Here is a 17,436-nt window from a genome sequence, read left to right on the forward strand (position 1 = left end):
CTCAATTTTTGAGTATCAAAAAACTATTATAGCTGATCATAATATTTGGAACCTGTAAAAAGTAGATGGTCTAGCTTCAAAAGTTCAATCAAAGTTATTATAATTACAATGAAATTTAAGTGAACTAGAAATATAAAGTCAAACTATTTTTATAAGTTGAAATGCCACCCTCCTTCTCTTACTACTTCCATATCTTCCAAAAATCTTTGAAAATATTGAGAAACTATGCGTATAATTTACTAAAAACTGGCTGACAAATCTAGTTAGAGAAAAATGTTTTGACAAAAATAATATAGGAAGTCAGAGGGCATACCCTCAGTGATTGGTGGGCTAGTAGCAAAAGGCATAAAATACACCTAGTGTCCCAAAAAGAGAAAACAGAGAGATGGGCAAGAAAAAATTTGAAGAAATAATGATAAAAAATTTCCCAAGTCTAGTGAAAAACATAAATTTTCAGAATTCAAAATTTCATGAAATCCAAGTAAGGAAAATACACAGATAGCCACATTTAGGCACACCATAGTCAAACTGATAAAAGTCAAGTATGATGAGAAACTCTTAAAACCTGCCAGAAAAATAATTTGATAATTCATCTTACTGATGACTTCTCATCAAAAGCACAGAGAGCAGAAGACACTAAAAATGACATCTTTAAGTACTGTAAGATATAAAACCTGTTAACCCATCATTAATATCCAGTGAAAATATCTTTTAAGAATAAAAAAAGAACTAGAGAAATTTTAGATAAATGAAAAGCAAGAGAATTTGTTGCTGCAGCACTCCAAGAAATGCTAATGGTAGTTCTTCAAGATAAAAAAAAAAAGGGAATTTTGGAACTTTAGTAATAACTAATGAGTGCTGGAAATTGTAACTGTGGGTAAATAAAAGACCATTTTCCCTTTTTAAAAAACACAAATGATTGCTAAAAGCAAAATTTTAACAATGTCTTATGGACTTCATAACATATGTGTATATATAATACACAGGACAGCCATGTAATAAAAAACAGAGAGTAGAGATAAATAAAATCGCTGTTTTTATATTTAACACAAAGTGATACAATAATAACTTTAAGTAAACTATGAAAAATTAAGGATTTATATTGTAATCAATGGACCAAATATTAGATAAATAAATGCAAGGCAATATAAATTTAAAACCCAACAGATGAAAATTTAAAAAAAGAACTCATTGACACAAACAACAGTGTAGGTAATAGCAGTGGATAGGGAAGAGGGAAGGATGGTGTGTGGAGGTGGAAGAAGGTATAGGGAGGATAAATGGTGATGGAAAAAGTTAAATTTTAAAAAAAGATGTTTTAAAAAGACAAAATTAAATTCTAAAAAATATTCAATGCAAAGGAAAGAAGGAACAAGAGGAACAATAAGCAGAGGACATACAAATGAAAAAATGTAAATAGAAGACCTGAACCGGAACATATAAATAAGTGTAAATTGACTAAATACTCCAAATAAAAGGTAAATACTATCAGAATAGATTTTTTAAAAGCAGGAGACAACTATATGCTGTCTATAAAAGACATACTTTAAATATAAAGAGAAATAAATGAATGGGAAATAATCTGAAGCATAAAATAACACAAGTGGCCATATTAATGTCAGATAAAAGTCTTCAAGACAGAATATTACTCAAGATAAAAAGGGAAGGACATCTCATAAAGATAAAATGATCAATTCTTAAGGAACAAAAATAAAAAATGTGTATGAGTCTTAAAACAGAGCTTCAAAATACATGAAGCAAACTTGAAGAATTAAGGAAGAAATCAACAAAATAACCATCATAGTTGGAGATTTTAACACCTTTCTGTTCACTTAACTAGATAAAAAATATCAATAAAAGTATGTAAGATTTGAAAAACACTATTAATCCCCTTGACCTAACTGACATTTAAAAAACACGACACTCAACAGACTGATGATGGGAAAGAATCAGCAAAGAGGAAGAGAACAAGGACTTGGAGTAAAAGATAAAGAGAGTTAAGACATCAGGAAAGTTCAAGAGGAAGAAATAAGAATCAAGTTCAAATGGGGGAAAAAAAGGAGAGCAAAGCATATCTGCCAAGTCAACATAATTATTAAACACCCACTAAAAGGGCAGTAAAATTCAAGTAAAGTGAAATGATCACTGCTCAAGGTATTTCAAATCCTATTACATGAGGAAGACTTGAAAACTGTGAACAGTCCATTGTGGTAAAAGGCTAGATATAGTGGGGCTCATCCTAAGAAGGAAAAAAAAATGGAAGGCTCAGGGAAGAGAGATATACTTAAATAAGAATCTTCCAGGAATGTTTCAGAGAGGAATTAGACTTAAAATGGCTCCCAAGCCCTGGCGGACTGAGTGCTGGCCTGTGAACCGAGGGGTCCCTGGTTTGATTCCCACTCAGGGCACATGCCTGGATTGTGGGCCAGATCCCCAGTGAGGGGTGCATGTGAGGTGACCACACATTGATGTTTCTTTCCTTCTCTGTCTCCCTCCCTTCCCCTCTCTAAAAATAAATAAAATCTAAAAAAAAAATGGCTCCCAAAAGATATATATATGCAGAAAGGGGGAAGAAAGACACATGCAAAGTAAAATAAAAAGGTGGAAATAAAGACAATGTGTGGGGGAAAAAAACAGGCAAGAAAGAAGTGTCAGGTAAACCTGAAGGAAAAATTGCTTCCTGAACCACACTAACATAAAGTTAGGTAGAAAGTTCATACAAAGAATAATGTAAAATAATATGGTAAGGATACAGATCTGAGCCTTAGTGTTCCAAAAAATATAGAAAGCCAAAAGGTACATGAAAAGGTACTCAACATCACCAATCATCTCACACCTATTAGAATGGCTTATTACCAAAAAGAGTTGCCAAAGATGTGGGGAAAAGGGAACCTTTGTGCACTGGTGGTAGGAATGTGAACTGGTGCAGCCATTATGGAAAACAGTATAGATGTTCCTCAAAAAATTAAGAACAGATCTACCATATGATCCAGCAATCAACTTACGGATATTTATCTGAATGAATTGAAAACACTACTCAAACAATAATTGAAATAAAATTTTTAAAAAAGAAAGAAAACACTACTCGAAAAGCTATCTGCACCCCCATATTTATTGCAACATGATTTACAATAGTCAAGATGCGGTAGTAACTTAACTGTCCACTGATGCGTGAATGGATAAAGACAAAGTGGTACATGTACAGTGGAATATTATTCAACCACTAAAAAAGAATGAAATCTTGCCATTTGTGACAATATGGATGGATCCTGAAGGCCTTATGCTAAGTGATTTAAGTCAGACAAATAACATATAATCTCACTTATATATGCAATCTGAAAAACAAAGAAACAAACTCACAAATAGATTGATGGCTGCCAGAGGCAAGGGGCAGGGGTATAGGCAAAATGGGTAAAGAGGGTCAAAAGGTACAAATTTCCAGTTATAAAATAAGTCATGGGTATGTAATATATAGAATGGTGACTATGACTACTAATACACTGTATTGTACATTTTAAAGTGGTTGAGACTAGATCTTAAAGAGTTCTCATCACAAGAAAAAAAATTTTAATTATGTGTGCAGATGGATGTTAATCAGATTTATTGTGTTGGCCATTTTGCAATATATATACAAATATCTATCATGTTGTCAATTACATATCAATTTAAAAAGACCTGGCTACTTCAAAATAGTGTGATGCATGCTGTATAGAACACCTACAATCTTGGTTAGTAGAAGTGGGGGGTTGGAGGACACAAGTCAAGGAAAAGATCCTAAGGATATCTAACTGAAGTCTGAGAAACTACTTGATAAATTAAGAGTATGAGATTAGATAAATTATAATGCTTATTGGGTATCTGAAATAGGTATCAGGGTTCTTGTCTGTCACATCAGGAGAAGGCAATAGATTAGGATCACAAGTACTATGCAGAAGGTCATATCTAGAAGTCATCTAAGTAGAAAGAATAAAAATAAATATGCCTTTTGTTCAAACAGCAGGTAGATGTCAAGTTAAAAAGAAAAGCACTACAGAGTGATAGCTGATTCTTCTGATACAACATCCTACATTGAGACAGAAAGGTTAGCTACTGACTTTTACAGTTTTGGGGATTAAGTCAAAGGGCATATGATGAGAGCAGTATAAATTTAACCTACTACTATTGAAAAGAACGTAAGCAGGAAAGAAACTAGAAGGCAGAGTAATGAAGACTTGAACTAAGGTGGCTGCAATAAGAACAGAAAGAAAATCTGAGACATTTCAAAAAATGACAATGAAATTGGGGAATAATTGAATAGAAGTGGGGATGGAAAAGAATGAGATGACTATGAATCAACAGAAATTCTAAAAAAGTGCTATTTGATGGAGGAAGAGGCAGATTCTTGATTTGGGTGTACTGAAATGAAAAGTGCCCATGTTTCCTATGTTCTCTTGGAAATATGGGCTTGAGCTCCAGGAGTATGAGACTAACATTGTATGTCTATCACGATAAAGAACAGAAAAGGTCATTTAATTGCTCTCACTAGGCAATTTTTTAGTTCAAAACAGATGTACATTTTATGTTCAATTTAATAATCATTTTTGTGGTCTGTCATTAAGAAATTTTTCGATATTGAAAATGTGAATGCAATGTAGATGAAACACCTGCCACCTTGTTATTAGGATTAATTCAGCTGATCTGTCTGGTTAGGTGAGCTCTGGGTCACTGGCCAAAAGTAAATTTATCAAAAGTCATTTTATGTAAAGGCCAATTCACCTTAACTCTTTCGTTGACAAGATTTGTCTTTCATAATAGCATTTGAAAAGAATGTTCAATTTGTTTGCCCTAACTCCCTGCTACTGTAGCCACAAACTGAGAAGCAAAGAAAGAAAGAAGGCTAGGCCTAAAGTCTTCAAATTCTCCAGTAATAAATAATACATTTATTGCAATTATATTCTTAAATATGAAAAATTATTCTGTCCACCTCCTCAACGGCAGCAAGGAATTGGAGCAGAAACAAACTGAACATTCTTTTAAATGTTACTAAGAACATAAATACTGATCAACTAACTCTAAAAAGAAACAAATTCAGGGAATTGCCATTTGCTGAAATGGACAGCTTCTGCTAAGTAAATGTACTTTTCTCCTCTCACAATTACATATGAACCCCTCTTGAAGCTACAGCTTCATGAAAGAGAACTATTCCATCAGACTGAAGGGGCTCATTCTTCTGTCTAGGGCATACAAATAGCTCCAGTTGCCTTGTTGATCTTGAGAAAATAGTCTCTTTGGATGAAAATCAAGGAAAGAAAGACTTTATAAGGTTTGATGTGCTGAAAGACTGCGAAAATAGAATCCTGGAGCAAGAGCTTGCATGAAGGACTGGTATTTCCGTGCTTGAAAGAAAACTGCTATCTCTGAACACGGCAGAAGCCATCGTTTTTAGACTACTGGCACTTCAAAATTACTGTTTCTTTTTAAGCACCATTTTATTCTTATAATTGTGATTTTCCTCTTCATATTTCAGACTATAGCAATGTTTATGAGTTGTAGATGTTTTCAAATTATAAACACATTTTATAATTCTGCAATTGAAATAGCTAACAGCTGAACACTATTAATTAAATATACATTAATAGGACTTAGCTGTCTTGCTCAAAAGAGCTATTGTGTATATTCTCCCCAAAATACTAAAATGTGTATCTTTAAGAACTCACAACAATTCTGATTTTTATTTGAGTATTAAAGATTTCTAATTCATTTTCCATTTTCATTTTTATTGCAACATTTATTCATTAAGTGAAATATTTTCTATAGTGATTAGGTTGCTCCCTAAATAAGCCCTTTGGAATAGCAAATACTGTACAAATAGGAATAATCTAAAATGAGTAGTTCCTGGGTTCCAAGACTAATGAACTATTAAATCTACAGCCCTGGCTGGAGTGGCTCAGTGGATTGAGTGCTGGCCTGTGAACTGAAGGGTCACCGGTTTGATTTCCAGTCTAGGGTACATGCCTGGGTTGCAGGCCAGGTCCCAAGTAGGGGGCACGTGAGAAGCAACCAAACACTGATGTTTCCCTCCCTCTCTTTCTCCCTCCCTTGTCCTCTCTAAAAATAAATAAATAAAGTCTTAAAAAAATAAAATAAAATGCTGGCAACCAATTCAGATTTAAAACACTGTAGAGGCCAACTCTTTTTTAAAAAATCTACAGAGAAAAGTCAGTTTTTAGATTCTCTTTTTTAAAAACCAAATTTGAGCCAATAATGCATTACTTCTTAACAAGTCATATCTTCAAAGAATTTCTGCGCAAAATAGCTAATCTAATATAGTCTACTACTACAGAAATTTTGCCATTATAACTTAATGCTCAATCTGGGAGGCATTGAAGTTTTAGAGTCACACAATTCTACATACCATCTTAGCCATATATTAGTTGTACAATTTTGGGCCAGTTATCAAAACTTTCTGATCCTTGGATCCCTTATCTAACACAATTCACTAGAAAATTAAATACAACTATACAAAGTATTTGGCACATTGCCTGACTCAGTCAGAGGTATCAGCTGCTATTGTTGTATTAAATGAGCCAACAATGACCACAACACATAACCCAGAATTCTCCAAATCAAAATTATGGAACTAGTCTCTAGTTGGTTTTCAATATATGTTTGGAAGAAACACTTCCAGAAATTTATCTAAGAAAATTATTCAACAGAAGAGTAATAGCTAATACACAAAGATTATATTATGTATAGCCTGCATATGGAACATTAGGCAACAAAAAATAATTTGAAAATCTATAAGCAATATGGGAAATGTGTATCATACATTCATATACTAAGTGAAAAGGCAATATATATAATTAGTGTATTATGACTGAAACTCTATAAAATTTCTATGTTTCTGGAGGTGTGACTAGAAAAAAAAATACACGAAATAGTGAAGTGTTTAACAGTAGTAGAATTATACATTATTATATTTCCTATCTTCTATAATTTTATATTTTTATTAAAAATAAGATATTCCTTTAAAATTTAAATTATAAGACAACTCAACGGGGAAAAATAATAGTCTTTTCAACAAATGGTACCAGGACAACTATGTACCCATACACATACAGAAGAATGAAATTGGTCCCCTACCTCTACCACACACAAAAATTTACTCAAAATGGTTCATAGAACTAAATGTAAAAGCTAAAACTATAAAACTCTTAGGAGAAAACATAGAAGTCAGTCCTTGTGACCTTGAGTTAGACACCAAAGCTGTCAGTGATAAAAGTAAAATAAATTGGACTACATAAAAATTTAAAACTTGCGTGCTGTAAATGATACCATCAAGAAAGTGAAAACAACCCACAGAATGGGAGAAAATATTTGCAAATCACATATCTGATAAAGGACTTATATCCAGAATATATAAAGAACTCCTATAACTCAATAATAAAAGACAACCCAAGTGAAAAATTGAAAAATGGTAAAGGATTAAATATTTTCCTTGGAGATATTTCTCCAAGGAAAATATACAAACAGCCAATAAATGTAAAAAGATGCGAAACCAATATATTCAAAAGTCTTTTGAACTTTAATACCCTCTATTATTACATCCTTACAAAAGTAGTAGCGAGCCTTACTCCAACACCATACATACAAATTCTGCCTCTTAAAGCAGCTTGCTACTTTTCATTTTTATTTTTATTAAGACTTTTATTTATTTATTAACAGAGGGAAAGGGAGGGAGAAAGAGGGGGAGAGAAACATCACTGTGTGGTTGCCTTTCACATGCCCCCCAACTGAAGAACTGGCCACAACCCAGGCATGTGCCCTAACTGGGAATCGAACAAGTGACCTTTTGGTTCACAGGCTGGCACTCAATCCACTGAGCCACACCAGCCAGGGCTTCAATTCATACTTTTTAAAAATTAAATATTTAGAGTAAGTATGACATTGGTGTCAAATTCAGAAAAAAATACTTTGTTCATAGAAAAATGGTGTTCATTCTTTTTCCACTATGAACAAAATGTTAAAATATAGCTTAAACAATAAAAGCACAAGGAATATTTTTTCCCATGTAAAATTACAGTGACCCTTCCTTTAAGAGTTCCATAAATACAAAGCCCTGGCTGGCACAGCTCAGTGGATTGAGCGCAGGCTGCGAACCAAAGTGTCGCAGGTTCGATTCCCAGTCAGGGCACATGCCTAGGTTGCAGGCCACAGCCCCCAGCAACCGCACATTGATGTTTCTCTCTCTCTCTCTCTTTCTCCCTCCTTTCCCTCTCTAAAAATAAATAAATAAAATCTTTAAAAAAAAAGAGTTCCACAGATACATTTAATGTTCATACTGCTTTTCAATATACTAGATTATAAATCTGCATTAAAAAAATAAAAATTCTTCAATGATGCTATTAAGAGCCACATAACTGTACATTCTCATAATCTTCCTATTCAAGATTCCCATAGCCCACCTCACCTTTTTGGAGCCCTTTATCCTAAGGGTAAAAATCTCTCCTTTCTTTTCCATTCTGAGTCCCTCTATAATTTAGGCTTCATCTTCTGTCTTAATTATAACAGAGTCTGATAGAAATCAACTAAACCCTTTAAACAAGTTAGTGTTTTGAAGGGACAGTTTTTAAATACAACCAACATATTTAAACATAGCCTAAAGTGGTTAAGTTATCTTCAGTATTTATTTATTAAAACAAAACAATTAATGACACATAAAATGACTGATTTCTAGAATTAAAAATGAGATGACACACATCAAGGATCTTATTCATGTGTGCCACAGAAACATTAATAAAAATGTACTCTTTTTCTAGAGAAAACTTTAGTAACCTTTATCAGAAAGAATATATATTACTAAACATCTTTCATATATAACCTTTTAAATCATTACCATGGAAATTTATCTAGCTTTTTATTTCAGAAAAATCTGTTGTATCCCAACAACCTCCAAAATTAAAATTACTGAATTTTCACTTGAGTCAATCAGTACTGAAGACGTGAATATTTGCCTCCACATTTTTTCTTTATGCTACAGATGATCATCTACTGCAATCAGAAACACCAAAAATGGCATGTTAAAACAGTCTTTTGACATCCAACTAATTTTAATTAAAGAAACCTGGATATTACTATAGATAGTCCTTGAAAGAATGTTTTAGTACTTTAAGTGTATTTATGGTCTGAAAGATAAGGTCACACAGAGGATACTGACACAGAGAAACATCTTTATCCCTTCATAAATCTTTAGAAAATAAATAGGATTTAAGCATAGCTGAAATGAGAACATTTTAGGTAGTCTTCAGTTCTAAAATCTCCACATAGGTTGGCATCAGGTAGCATTAATGAGAGAAACAATCAGGAAAAAAGAGAAAGCAAGATTAACTACTTAAAACCACTGTTCTAAAAGCCAAATAAAATATATTAGAGGGCAGAAGAAAAAGCATAAGGCTCTTCTGTTTCTGATTACATGGCATTCTGTTTAACATTAAGACATTTCTATGATTTATAATTTTTTTTAAATCATCTAATTCTTTTTTAAATATTTTATTTATTTTTAGATCGACAGGAAGGGGAAGAGAAAGGGAGGGAGAGAAACATCAATGTGTGGTTGCCTCTCACAAGCCCCCAACCAGGGACCTGGCCCGCAACCCAGGCATGTACCCTGACTGGGAATCGAACCGGCAACCGGTTGGTTCACAGGTCAGTGCTCAATCCATTGAGCCACACCAGCCAGGGCTATGACTTATAATTTTTAAAATGTCAGCCCTGGCTGGTGTAGCTCAGTGGATTCAACACAGGCTGCTAACCAAAAGGTTGCCAGTTCAATTCCAAGTCAGGGCACATGCCTAGGTTGCAGGCTAGGTCCCCAGTGGGGACCACGTGAGAGGTAACCACACATCGATGTTTCTCTCCCTCTCTTCCTCCCTCCCTTCCCCCAATTGGTCTATGTCCTCTCATTTCCATGACTTTGCACATGGCAGGTAGTCTCTTTGTTGGAATGATTTTTAGCTCCCCCCTCCTCTTGACTAATTCCTATTTAGTCTTCTAAACTCAATTTAAGTATCACCTTCTAGAATCTAACAGCCTACATTGGCACACCCCCCTCACTGTCCCCATAAAATCCTCTGCATCATTGTGTATGCTTATCAGTAGGTATATAGAGGCAACAATAACAAGCTTGGAGTCAGACATGTCTGAGTTCAAGTAATAATTCTACCACTTACTATATGACCTTGGATGAGTTACCTAATGTTGCTACACATTAAGTTCTTGATTTTAAAACAGAAAATAACAGCATGTTATTTACTTAGCATATCACCTTATATATAATAGATTTAATAATAACTTTTATTATACTCACATTGTACTGCACTTTCTTGTTAACTTCTGTGACTTTTCCTCTAAACCTCACACTTCTTGAGGAAAAGAACAATTATTTTATTTCTGTTTAAGAGCATTTAGCACAGTGCTTGGCTTATGGTAGGGACTTAATGATATTTTGATGACTAAATATTACTCCCATTGTAGTACAATTAATTTGCCACTTGAAATACTTTCTGTAATGAGGCAAAAAATGAATAATAAAGAAAAAAACTCCATTAACATCAGTTTTAAAAAAAGGATACTGTTTTTATTCAGATTGGTTTTCGGATTTACTGTTAATTATACATATTATAAAACACCAAATGACTTAATATCTTGTTTGAACATAACTGATTACATACACATCAGGAAATGAATACCTATAATTTTTTTTGTGGTATTAACCACAAAATTACTAACCCATACATAAGACTATCTTTACTTAGATAACCACTTAGAAAAATCAGAATAAAGTAAACAGCTTTTTAATAGCAAGGAAATTCTTACATAGCAAAACTTAATTAAAATCTTTTATATGCCTTGGGAAAATAAGAAGAAACTGTTTCATGGTTTGGTAATTTTGACTTACATAAGAACACAAAAATATACTAATTACTAATTTAATATTTAATGGACTTATACCTTGTAATCTTTAATTAGGTGGTTTAGGTAAGAGTATTTGTAAGGCCTCATTCTGAGAGAATGCTTTCATTTTATATTTGATTGTCAATATATTTTAATCTTCAAATTATGTTTACAGATCTATACTAGAAGCTGATAAAACACTTGTCCTGTTTCCTCCTCCTTTCCTTGATAATCAAGGATAGTTTTACTTTAGTATTATATGTTTAACATAAACTGGGTATTTTAACATATAAAATGGAATTCTGACTCTAAAGTACAAGCTTTACTTTGAGCCATTTTTAAATGCATTCACTCTGGCTGGTGTGGCTTAGTGGACTGAGTGCAGTGTGCAAACCAAAAGTTCACCAGTTTGAATCCTAGTCAGGGCACATGCCTGGGTTGTGGCCCAGGTCCCCATCTGGGGGTATGTGAGAGGCAACCAATCAATGTATCTCTCATACATAGCTGTTTCTCTCCCTCTTTTTCTTCCTTCCTAAAAATAAATAAAATCTTTTAAATGCATTATGCAAAAGAATTAAGGATTTTACAATGATAATGATTCCAAACTGTGTTTTAGCATATGAACCCAGAGGTGGGATGATAATCCATTACACTTCTAGAATACAAGCCATCACTGCTTTACGTTAATTTATATAATCCACTGCCTATTAATAACCAGTATGCATTTTACTGGCTTCTAAAAAAATCACATACTGCCCTGGCTGGTGTGGCTCAGTGATTGAGTGCCAGCCAGCCTGTGAATCAAAGGGTCGCCAGTTTGATTCCTAGTCAGGGCACATACCTGGGTTTCGGGCCAGGTCCCCAGTAGGGGGTGTGTGAGAGGCAACCACACAGTGATGTTTCTCTCCCTCCCTTCCCCTCTCTAAAAAATAAATAATAATCTTTTTTAAAAATCATATACTGAGTACGTGACATTAATAGGCTGCAAACTAACTGAGCAACAACATTTCTTTTTATTTAATTTTTAAAAACTAGAAAGGATTTCTTTCCAAAAGAGACACTATGTTGAGTAGATGGCTACTACATTAGGTATTAAAACTGTATACAAAACAGGTGCCTTTGGCTACCTGAATAATTAATACTGAAGTCGAAAAATCAAAATCTGTTGCAGGATTCGTTAAGCACGAAATGGAAAAAAATTATCTCCAGGCACTTTAGTGAGTAAACAGTGATATGTTTGTTTACCATTGTTATGACCTATACAATAAGTTGTGAACTACTTTTTAGTCTATTATTTAAAGAATTTCTAGATTTCAAATCATGTTTTTTATAAGCAGCACTAATTGCTCACCTTTTCTTTCATTACAAGCAAGAGTGAAAGAAATATTTGGTGCAAAAACCTTAAACTGCCCTTTATTTATAGGTAATACCTGAGCAAAATGGCCCTTTTGAGTGAAAGATAAAATAAAGATCCAACCATCCTCTCTCCTTAGGGAGGTTAGTTACAGTTAGCCAGGAAATTGTATATTCCATGGAGAAGAAACTGTATCTAAAAAGGTAGAGAGGCAAGAAATAACATGGTATCTTTACAGAACTGCAGTGAATTTGATTGTATCAGAAAATCCAGTAAGGCTAGATTAGAGAAAAAAAGAGACTAGTGGCAGGCAAATTTGTTGTGAGGATATTAGAGTAGTCAAAGCAAACAGTAGTAGAGCCAGAACTAAACAATAGCAGTGGTCAAAAATCAAACAACTAGATTGAACAGTCACTGAAATTGTTCCCTATAGAAATATGTGTGTAATGTAGCATGAAAATAAAAAAATGTATTTCATAGCTACAACCTCTCAAGTAAGTCTGTCTGGGTTCAACATCCTAGTGACACCACTGATGGGTGGAAACTTGAGAAAGGTCTTTAAACTTTCTGTGCCTTGGCTTTGCATATGCAAAACTGGCTAATAACAGAACCTAATGTCTACATTTACCTAATGGAATACTACTCTGCCATAAAAAAGAAAAATTTTACTCTCTGCAATGGCATGTATGGACTTGGGGAATATCATGCTAAGTGAAATAAGCCAGTCAGAGAAGGACAAGTACTATATGATTTCACTCATACAAGAAATCTAATGAACAAACTGAACTAACAAGCAAATAGACTCATAGAGAGCAGGCTGACAGCTCGGTGGGGTGGGGAAGGAATTGGGGAGGTGGAGTGATAGAGCAAAAAAGGAAAAAAAAGGGAGAAAAAAACCTAATGTCAAATACGTTCTGTGAAGAATTGAAGGATTAAATGAGGTAATAAATATAAAACAGTGTCTGAACAAGTGCTTAATAAATGTAATAGCAACAGTATACTGCCAGTTCTACAATTATTCGGGTGTAGACAATGCTGACCCTCTGCAGATTTACACAGTTAACTAAGTCTTATAGAAAAGTATTTTATTTACCAATCCAAGATTAGAGGATATCCTGACAAAGGACATTTAAATGCAAGTTTTAAATGTTTTAAAAGACTCAAAATTATTTCTAGATATACCACTAACTTTCCACATGACCTTGAAAAGTTGAAAACATTTTGTTCCTCTGACTGTATATAAGTATACTATGAATAATAAGACAAGTCTCTTTCAAGTAATAGAAATTGCATTTTATAGGCTGCCTTAAACCAAGACTATATGAACTAATAAATATTCAGTGTTTCCAGAAATCAAATCCCAAAATGTAGGGGTCATTCCTACTGCAAAATCAGTTAACAGACGGATTTAATGACTGTCATCTCTCATATTTATGTAACTTGTTAACCTAAAAGTAAATATGCTCACAACACAATTCTTGCCCTCTTGAGTTTTAGTCCAAGAAAGACTTTTATATATCACATACCTCAAACACAATTTTATAAATACTATATAACACCTTAACAGCATTACATTTTATTTTTGTTGCTGGTTTTTTCCAATACAAAGGTGAATATTAGCTGTAGCACAATATACTTCTCAAAAAACAGACTTAAAAACAATTTTAGTTTTAGTTTTTGTATTTAGATTCACGAAGTAGAAAAATGTGGATAAGAAATTATTATATGAGGATCAAAGATCAGAAGTTGTTCCTTGTGGTAGAAGTAGGTCAAATATTTCAAATCTATAAAAGACAAGAACTATAAGAATCTTATAAATCATTATGGAATCACATCACCAGAAAAAAAATTACCTTTAATATTACTAACCAGTAAATTTGTTTTTTGGTTCTTTTTCTTTGATTACTTAAACCAAGACAGGAAACAGTGGACTGGTCTCCCTCAGAACTAAACACCAGAAGGTAAAGTCTTAAGTGAAAAATACACACAGGGAATTAAGACTATTCTCAATTTTTTATCTAGCTCATTACTCTCTACATATTATTATTCTTCAAACTTGTCCATAATATTGTTCACAATATTCTCAAAGAATTCATATAAGAATACTCTTAAGCCCATGAAAATGTTCATTTACAAAGTTGTAGAGTATTAATCACTAATGAGAACTGCAAACATACTTCTGTAGCTATGTAGTTGAAAATGTTAATAAACACGATAACATAAAATAGGAAGTCAAGCTCCTCTACCATTCAGAGGAGAGCAGAAGAAGAAAATAAAAACAAAGAAAAAAAAAAGGCAATGAGAATAGTCCTACAAAAATCTGAAAAGGAAACAATCGGGTAGACCGGACAGAGAAAAAGTTGAAGATTTATTCATTTACTCAACAAATAGTTAATGAGTACCCACTACATGCCAGGACCCATACTGGGTGCTAAATATTAAAAGGGGGAAAAATTCCTTATCTGTTGCCCTCAATGTAGGGAAGAGACATTTAAAAACTAACACATGGTTGCCCTGGCTGGTGTGGGTCAGTGAACTGAGCGCCAGGCTGCAAACCAAAGGGTCACCAGTTCGATTCCCAGTCAGGGTACATGCCTGGGTTGTAGGCCAGATCCCCAGTTGGGGGTGTGTGAGAGGCAACCACACAATAATGTTTTTCTCCCTTTCTTTCTCTCCCTTCCCCTCTTTCTAAAAATAAAATAAACTTTAAAATCTTTTTAAAAATTAACACATGAATATATATAAACGTATAAATTATGAGAAGTGGGTATAAAGAAAATCCATACTAGATGCTAAATATAAAAAGGTGGAAAAAAATTCCTTACCTGTTGCCCTCAGTCTAGGGAAGAGATATTTAAAAGCTAACACATGAATATATACAGATGTATAAATTATGATAAGTGGATATAAAGAAAAAGTAATGGATGTTATGAAACCAAAAAAACAACACTTAACTATGAGAAAAGAGAGGTCTAACAGTTGAGTTGAACAGTGGGAGAGAAGGCGAAAGGTTGCTTGGGCAAATGAGACAGGACAGAGCATGCCAGGTTCTGGGAACTAAATTAAGACCACTGTGACTGAAGCATTGTAATTGAGCAAGAGCAGAGGCTGATCAAGGTGAGACCGAATGATTACTGTATGAAAACGTGATTGAAGGGAAGCGAAATGAACCAGAAATAGCAGTCAGGTGTATTGCTACAGCCAGCAAAGAGCTGATGGGAGCGTGGACCAGGTTAATAAGAGTGAAGACAAAAATAAAGTGGGAGAGCATTTTTCTTTCACGTAGAATTAAAATTAAAAGACCTCTAAATAAAATAATTAAAATACTCTTCCATCTTGCTTCTCTACTGTGATATGAAGAATTGCTAAAATGGTCCCAGTCCCCCAAAGATGCCACACTCTAATCACCAAAATCTATAAAATGGGTTGTGTTATATTATATGGCAAGTTGATCTTAAGACAGAAAGATTATTGTGGTGGATATGATCTAATCCCATGAACCCCTAAAAGCAGAAAGCTTTCTCTGGTTAGCAGAAAGAGAAGCCAGAGAGATTTGAGGCATGAGAAGGACCTGGGATGTGCCATTGCTGGTTTAAAGATGGAGAGAGCCATGTGAGAATGAATGTGGGTGGCTTCTGAGACTGAAAAGCAGCCCCTGCCTGATAGCCAGAAAAAAATAAGGACCTCAAACATACAACAAGGATCTAGATTCTATTAACCTAAGTGGACTAGGAAGTGGAGTCTTCCCCTGATCCTCCAGATGAAAGAGTTCAGAGCTTGATATATACCTTGACTTTGGCCTTGACCTGAGACTTTAAGCAGAAAACCCAGCTGAACATTTCTAGACTGCTGACCTACAGAACTGTAATAAATGAGTGTTGTTTTAATCCATTAAGTTTATGGTAACATGTTACACAGCAACGAAAAAACTACCATCACAATGCCCTGACAGGTGTGGTTCAGTTGGTTGGGTACTATCCCGAAAAGCAGAAGGTTGCTGGTTTGATTTCCAGTCAGGGCACATGCTTGGGTTGCAGGCTTTGGTCCTTGGTTGGGGCACACACAAGAGACAACCAATCTATGTTTCTCTCTTATATCAATGTTTCCCTCTCTTTCTCCCTCCCTTCCCCTCTCTTCTAAAAATAAATAAAATGTTTTTAAAAACTACTACCCCATAAACTATGAGAAATTAATATTCAGTAATCTAAATCAGGTTATTCTCTAGTCAGAGAAAGAAATCTAGGGGAAATAAATTCAGCTTGCTATTCCTCCAAAGGCTATAGGCTTTTACCATGTACAAAGGCTAAATCAAGATGTACATGGTAACTGATGTGAGAATCCATTTAAATATGACTTTGAAATTAAATGTCAGATATGTATTAGAGAATTCAAGTTTTTATTAAGTCTAAACCTGTGCCACTCAACATGGTAGCCACTGGCCCCATGCGGCTACTAAATATTTGAGATGTGGTATTCCAAATTGATATAAGTATAAAATACACACAGGATTTTGAAAACTTGGTATAAAAAATGTAAAATACTTAAGAATATACTTGGATATATAATATTTGGATACATTGAGTGAAAAAAATAGGTTACTAAAACTAAATTCACCTCTCTCTTCAATTTTTAAAATTTGGTTAATAGACAATTTTAAATTATATATGTGGCTCAATTATATTCCTACTAGACAGCACTGGTCTAGACTTTCAGACAAGTGTCCTCTTCTAAAATACCCTAAATCAGGATCACAATCAGCTATAAGCATTCTCTATCCAACATAGTTCAGTGACATTAATAGCACACTGCTGTGTAAAAACACAAGACAAATAGTATGGCAGTTCTAAGATTAGTGAAAACATGGAGAGAACAGATCTTTCACACAGTGCTGTTGGGCAAAGTAATAGGCAATATGTAATAAAATACAAGTTTATATAACTTCAATCTGACAATTCCACTTTCAGGTATATACCCAGGAAATCTATGAATATATACACAAACGTGTCCAAACTATGCAACTATTTGCAGGGCAGAGGCTGACAGCTATCAACAAAAGTTCAATGTTCTATTTTCTATTGTGTAGACTAACTACAGGAGAGCAAATACATTTCCTAGTTCAATTTGCTAGGAAATGTGGGCCATAGACGGTG

At 34.1% G+C, this 17,436-nt stretch overlaps 2 protein-coding genes across 2 annotated transcripts in view; one reads left to right on the plus strand and one right to left on the minus strand.

Moving 5' to 3' along the window:
- Nucleotides 1-17,436, minus strand: part of PPM1E (protein phosphatase, Mg2+/Mn2+ dependent 1E) — a 123,294-nt gene that overhangs the window by 94,897 nt on the left and 10,961 nt on the right. The gene's annotated exons all lie outside the window — the stretch shown is intronic.
- Nucleotides 1-17,436, plus strand: part of LOC114502519 (glyceraldehyde-3-phosphate dehydrogenase-like) — a 70,515-nt gene that overhangs the window by 51,110 nt on the left and 1,969 nt on the right.

This window comes from Phyllostomus discolor, chromosome 8, assembly GCF_004126475.2.
Source record: "Phyllostomus discolor isolate MPI-MPIP mPhyDis1 chromosome 8, mPhyDis1.pri.v3, whole genome shotgun sequence".
Taxonomy (NCBI): Eukaryota; Metazoa; Chordata; class Mammalia; order Chiroptera; family Phyllostomidae; genus Phyllostomus; species Phyllostomus discolor.